Here is a 6190-nt window from a genome sequence, read left to right as displayed (position 1 = left end):
TTTCAACTCCTTCGCCACTCAAAGCCCGGCCAATAGGGCTTTGTACTCAGCTTCATTGTTGGACGCCACAAACCCGAACCGCAGTGCGAAGTGGAAACGATGCCCTTCAAGGGATATTAAGATGATCCCAGCCTCGGGCCTGTTCTCATTTGATGACCCGTCCACGAAGATTCTCCATAATTCCTGCACTGGTTCTCTCAAGGGCTCCTCCTGGAATCCAGTGCATTCATCCATGAAATCAGCCAGGACTTGGCTTTTGATCATAGTTCGGGGTACGTAAGTATCTTGAACTGGCTGAGCTCGACTACCCATTTCAATAGACGTCCCGATGTCTCAAGTTTCTGCAACACCTGCCTTAAAGTCTGATCGGTCATGACGTGGATTAAATGGGATAGGAAATATGGCATAAGCTTCCTGGAGGCCGTAATAAGGTAGAACGCCATCTTTTCCATTAGAGGATACCGAGATTCTTCTCTAAGAAGTCTTTCGCTTATATAATATACTGGCTTTTGAACTCGGTCCTCCTCCCAGATTGACACGGCGCTTGCCGCACTTTCCGCCACGGCTAAATAAAGAGAAAGGGGCTCTCCTGCCGTTGTTTTAGATAACTCTGGTGGCTCGGCCAGATGTGTCTTCAGGTCAAGGATAGCCTGCTCGCACTCCTCAGTCCATTCAAACTTTTTGTTCCCCCAGAACAAGTTGTAGAATGGCAAACACTTGTCGGTGGATTTAGAAATAAACCGATTGAGGGCTGCCACTTTTCCTGTCAGACTTTGGACATCTTTTCCATTAGAGGATACCGAGATTCTTCTCTGAGAAGTCTTTCGCTTATATAATATACTGGCTTTTGAACTCGGTCCTCCTCCCAGACTGACACGACGCTTGCCGCACTTTCCGTCACGGCTAAATAAAGAGAAAGGGGCTCTCCTGCCGTTGTTTTAGATAACTCTGGTGGCTCGGCCAGATGTGTCTTCAGGTCGAGGATAGCCTGCTCGCACTCCTCAGTCCATTCAAACTTTTTGTTCCCCCAGAACAAGTTGTAGAATGGCAAACACTTGTCGGTGGATTTAGAAATAAACCGATTGAGGGCTGCCACTTTTCCTGTCAGACTTTGGACATCTTTATGCGACCTGGGCAAAAGCATTTCTAGCAGCAATATGATTTTTTCAGGGTTCGCCTCTATCCCCCTGGTGTTGACTATGAATCCTAGAAATTTTCCCGACACCACTCCAAAAGTACATTTCTGGGGGTTTAACCTCATACTATACTTCCTTAGTAGCCCAAAACATTCCTTCAGATCGGAGACATGGTTATCGGCAGTCTTTGACTTAACCGGCATATCATCAACATACACTTCCATGTTTTCCCGATCTGATCAACGAACATTCTGTTGACCAATCTCTGGTAGGTCGCCCCAACGTTCTTCAGCCCGAATGGCATGACTTTATAACAATACATGTTGGTTGGAATCATGAAGCTAGTATGTTCCTGGTCTGTGGGATTCATAGCAATCTGGTTATATCCAGAGTACGCATCCATGAAGGAAATGAGCTTGTGCCTCGCGGTGGCATCCACCAATTGGTCAATCCTTGGCAAGGGGAAACAATCCTTGGGATAGGCTTTGTTCAGATCGGAGAAATCGATGCAGGTCTGCCATTTTCCATTTGGCTTTCAGACCAAGACAGGATTGGCAACCTAGATCAGGTATTTAGCCTCGCGCATAAAACCGCACATCAAAAGCTGAGCTACTTCTTCTTCTAGGGCTTCATCTCGGGTCGTGCCCAGACGCCTCTGTTTCTGGGATTTTGCAGGCATGCTTTTGTCCAAATTTAGTGTATGCATGATGACACTTGGGTTGATTCCTATCATGTCTTCAAGGGACCAAGCAAAAACATCTAGATTTTCTTGTAAAAATGTTACCAGCTCCGCCTTTCTTTCGGTGTCAAGATTTTTTCCGAGCTTAACGACCCTCGAAGCATCTTTGGGATCGATGTTTACTTCTTTGAGTTCTTCAATAGCCTGGAACTCGGACCTATCTTCACCTATTCGGAGATCAATATCCTCACTCAGGGTGGTTCCCCTGCAACTGACTTGCTAAGGTTCTTCTATCCCAGGATCAGCTCTAACTTCCTGGGACTCCTCGGCTCGATCCTGCACGGCCATCGTTTGCTGCCCGGGTTGTGATTTTCCCTTCAAGGAAATGTTATAGCATTCCCTAGCAACGAGCTGATCACCTCGGTCAGTACATATTCCCGTGGATGAAGGGAATTTTATCACAAGGTGGCGGACATAAGTTATGGCTTCGAATGCCATCAGCGTGGGTGTAGCGTCCCGGAATTTTACTTAGTTAGCTAGTAGTAGTAGTAGTAGTAGTAGTAGTAGTAGTAGTAGTAGTAGTAGTAGTAGTAGTAGTAGTAGTAGTAGTAGTAGTAGTAGTAGTAGTAGTAGTAGTAGTAGTAGTAGTAGTAGTAGTAGTAGTAGTAGTAGTAGTAGTAGTAGTAGTAGTAGTAGTAGTAGTAGTAGTAGTAGTAGTAGTAGTAGTAGTAGTAGTAGTAGTAGTAGTAGTAGTAGTAGTAGTAGTAGTAGTAGTAGTAGTAGTAGTAGTAGTAGTAGTAGTAGTAGTAGTAGTAGTAGTAGTAGTAGTAGTAGTATTTTAGATTCCGTGGATTTTGGTTCAAACTATGACTTAGTTGGAAACTCATAGCAATAGTTATGAATTTTATAAGTTTAACCTATAGTTTAAGAATATTAATTATAACATAAGGTTTGATTAATATTACTGGTCCTAGGTGTATTATTTATTAAAACCTAAGGTTTAGACAGAGAAAATAAGAATATGACACTTGTCATAAGCATGATTATTAGGGAATTAGAGTTTGTTGTTTTATGGTTAGGTAAGAAATTTGTGGATTAGGTTGTTATTTATATAATTAAATAGATTTTCCCGTAACTTTAGAGCACTGTAACTACCGACCTATTTTTGACCTTGTTATATTATGAATTTCGAAAAATAGTATTTCTAATAAGTTGTAGATAATTGAATTAGCTTTCTAACGGTATAAATATGGTCTAAATCGGAGTCCTACAGGTGAGTTTAGAGTTACGAGATTTAGGGAGTTAGAAGTTAGGATTCTATTTTTTTATTTTTATTTTTAAGTTTTAAAACAAGCTTTGACTCCTTAGACCTACCTTTGAACGATTTGACCAAGTCCTAAGCCTTTGACTGAAGAATATTCAAATATTTGCAATTAAATTCATTATTTTTATTCAAAGCCAAAAGTAAGATCTTTATTCCTAGAACTCTATAAATAGGACTTAGAACCCAGCCCTTCCATTCACTCTTCAGCTGTGATCAGACTCCAATGTGCTAGTGAGACCTTAAGAGTGATAAACACATGGGTTGGGAAAAAGCTTTGCCATTCTTAAGCTTTATCAAACACTTGGAAAGTGAGGATTAGAGTGTTTCGGTATTGGAGTTAGACCAATCCATAAGGCAACTGAGGTACCCTTATTCTTAAGTTTAATTCAGTTTGATTCATTAGTTTCTTTAGTTTTTTTAGTTTTCATTCAGGTTCTAACTTTTGTTATGGTTTTGTGGTTAGGTTTTTAAGTTCTTTGAACTTTAGTTGTCTTTTCGGTAAGTTTCCTCTTGCTGGTTTATTTCTATTCCTTTCATCTCTTTCATTTAGAAATACTCACCATTTTTATTGTTGGTTTTAGGAGTGTTCCAAGTCCCGCATTTGTTCTCAATTACCCCAGTGTTGGTAAGGAAATTTAGATAGTTATGTATTATGATCTAGTTTATGTAATGTATGATATAGTTTATGTTTGTAAGACCTAACATTTCAGGTACAATAAAGGGGTAAGTGTGTCTGGACCTAAGGTGTCCAATGATGTATGACGGACTATGTCCACTAGGCTCGGTTGCCAAAACTTTATGACGGACCTATGTCCAGTGTATGATGGAATTTTGTTCGAGGGTTAATTGCCACCCTTGTATAAGCACTTATCTTTTTATTATATCTGACTTGTTATTTTTAGTTATATTATGATATATGACCTATAGTTATGATTTATGATTTATGACCTATGACCTATGACTTATGACTTAGAGTATGACCTGTGATCTATGACTTAGATTTAGAATTATGACTTAAGATATGATATGATCTAGATGTTTGTATTTGTATGACTTTGGTGAATATATGTTATGTTTGATTATATGACTAACCCTTGTTTGTATTTTCCTTACTGGGCTTAGAAGCTCACTCCTTATGATGTTGTTATTTCAGGAAATTAAGGATAGAAAGGTCGGTGGCGAGTGGGACCTAAGAGCTTCATGATGTATTCGTTGGGGACCATATAGTCTAGCAAGATCAAGCGGGCCAAATTTTTTTTTTTTTAAAGTTTGTTTTATTTAAATGTTGCTCATTTTTGTGTTACAGAAAAGTATTTTATTTTTATAAAACTATGGATCCATGTATTTATTTTTTAAGTTTTTATTAAATAAAAGAGCAATATTTACGATTATGACCCAACGCTGTGTTCTCTGTAGTCTATAAGAAATTAGGGTGTTACAGTTGGCCTACTCAAGATTGCATTGTATGCGGTCAAATAATCTACGACCACAAACTCGAGCAGCTTGGAAATAGTTCGTGGTCCCTCACCCAGGGTTATCACCAACTCGATCGTTCCGCTAGCTGCCGAACCTTCTCTGGAAAACCCATACAACATCATGGAGGTTGCCTTTAGTTCAGTCACAAACAATCCCATTTTCTCCAATGTGGACCTGAATAGCAGGTTCATAGAACTCCCGTTATCGACCAGGGTCCGCCTAACTCTCCGATTGGCAAGCTGGACAGTTATGACTAGAGGGTCGTTATGCAGGAACTGGACATGACTAGCATCTTCTTCAGTAAAATTGATCGATTGTTTCTCCAATCATTGCTGTTTAGACAAGCGCTGCTCTGGGACGAACTCAACTCCATTGTGAGACCTCAACTCATTAACATACCTCTTTTGGGCATTTTTTCTCGTGCCTGCCAGATAAGGGCCTCTAGAGATGGTGGTTATCCCTCCTCCTATTATCGGAGGAGGGGTGTCCTGATACACTTGGGCTCCGGTCTGATTTGCAAGGGCTTCCGGAGATAATTGAATGTTTTGCCCAGCAAGTTGGTTAGGAGTGATTCAATTCCGGGCATACTGAGCTAGAGGCCCGATCTCATCCTTCAAATGCATGCAGTCATCGGTGTTGTGACCAATGTCATTGTGGAATCGACAAAATTTTGAAGGGTTTTTCTTCGCCCTTTGATTTTTTAGAGGCTCCGTCTTCTTCCACGGAAGGCGGGCAGAATTTTCCAAGAAGATGCGCTCTCTGGTATCCGTGAGTTCGGCGTAAGTTGCGTAGATTGGTTTGAACTTCTCCACGGGCTTATTTTTCTTTGAACCATTCTGGCCACCTTCGCCACTTCCCTTCCTCTTGCTTCCTCCCCCTTGGTTATTCTATGTAATGCCCCAAAATCCCTAATGCGGTTTAATGGCTGGATTCGTAGGCCGAGAGGACCATAACTGTTTAATTATGCCATTAAATGAATATATGCATGTTTATGTGAATTATATTATAATATTATGTTATATGTATGCATGTGGGTCCACATTTGAATATTAGGGTGTTTTGATAATTTGGCCCGTTAAGGGTATATTTATGTATTTGGGTGCATATTGTGATTTGTGAATGAGATCCCATTATTATGGAGATATATTCGAGCTATTCGGCATGAGACGGTCTTATATTATGAGTTAGCAGTTTTTTCATAATGGGGGTCTTTTATTGGGATATTGGATAATGAGAATGTTATATGATGATAAATTGGGAGTTATTGAGATCAGGATGAAATTCTAAAAGTTTTGACTATAATGTCCCCGGGGGTGTTTTCGGGACCCCAAGCACTAGGTTTTATTTGAGGTCACTTAAGCTTGAAGTAGCTGGTCAGATAGAACATACGTTAGAAAACCTCTCGTTCTTTCCCGTTAGTTCATTTTTACTGTTCGAAGCGTTTTCGAAGATATCTCGAGTTCTCGGAGTCGGAATCAAGCGAGGATCGAGGCATAGTGATCCTAGGAATGATTAGAAGCTTCTTAACTGAAGGATTTGACGAGAAACAACCCAATCAAAGGTAATCTAAGTTTT

This window comes from Humulus lupulus, chromosome 2 (genome assembly GCF_963169125.1).
Source record: "Humulus lupulus chromosome 2, drHumLupu1.1, whole genome shotgun sequence".
Lineage (NCBI taxonomy): Eukaryota > Viridiplantae > Streptophyta > Magnoliopsida > Rosales > Cannabaceae > Humulus > Humulus lupulus.
Note: the sequence above shows the minus strand (reverse complement) of the source record.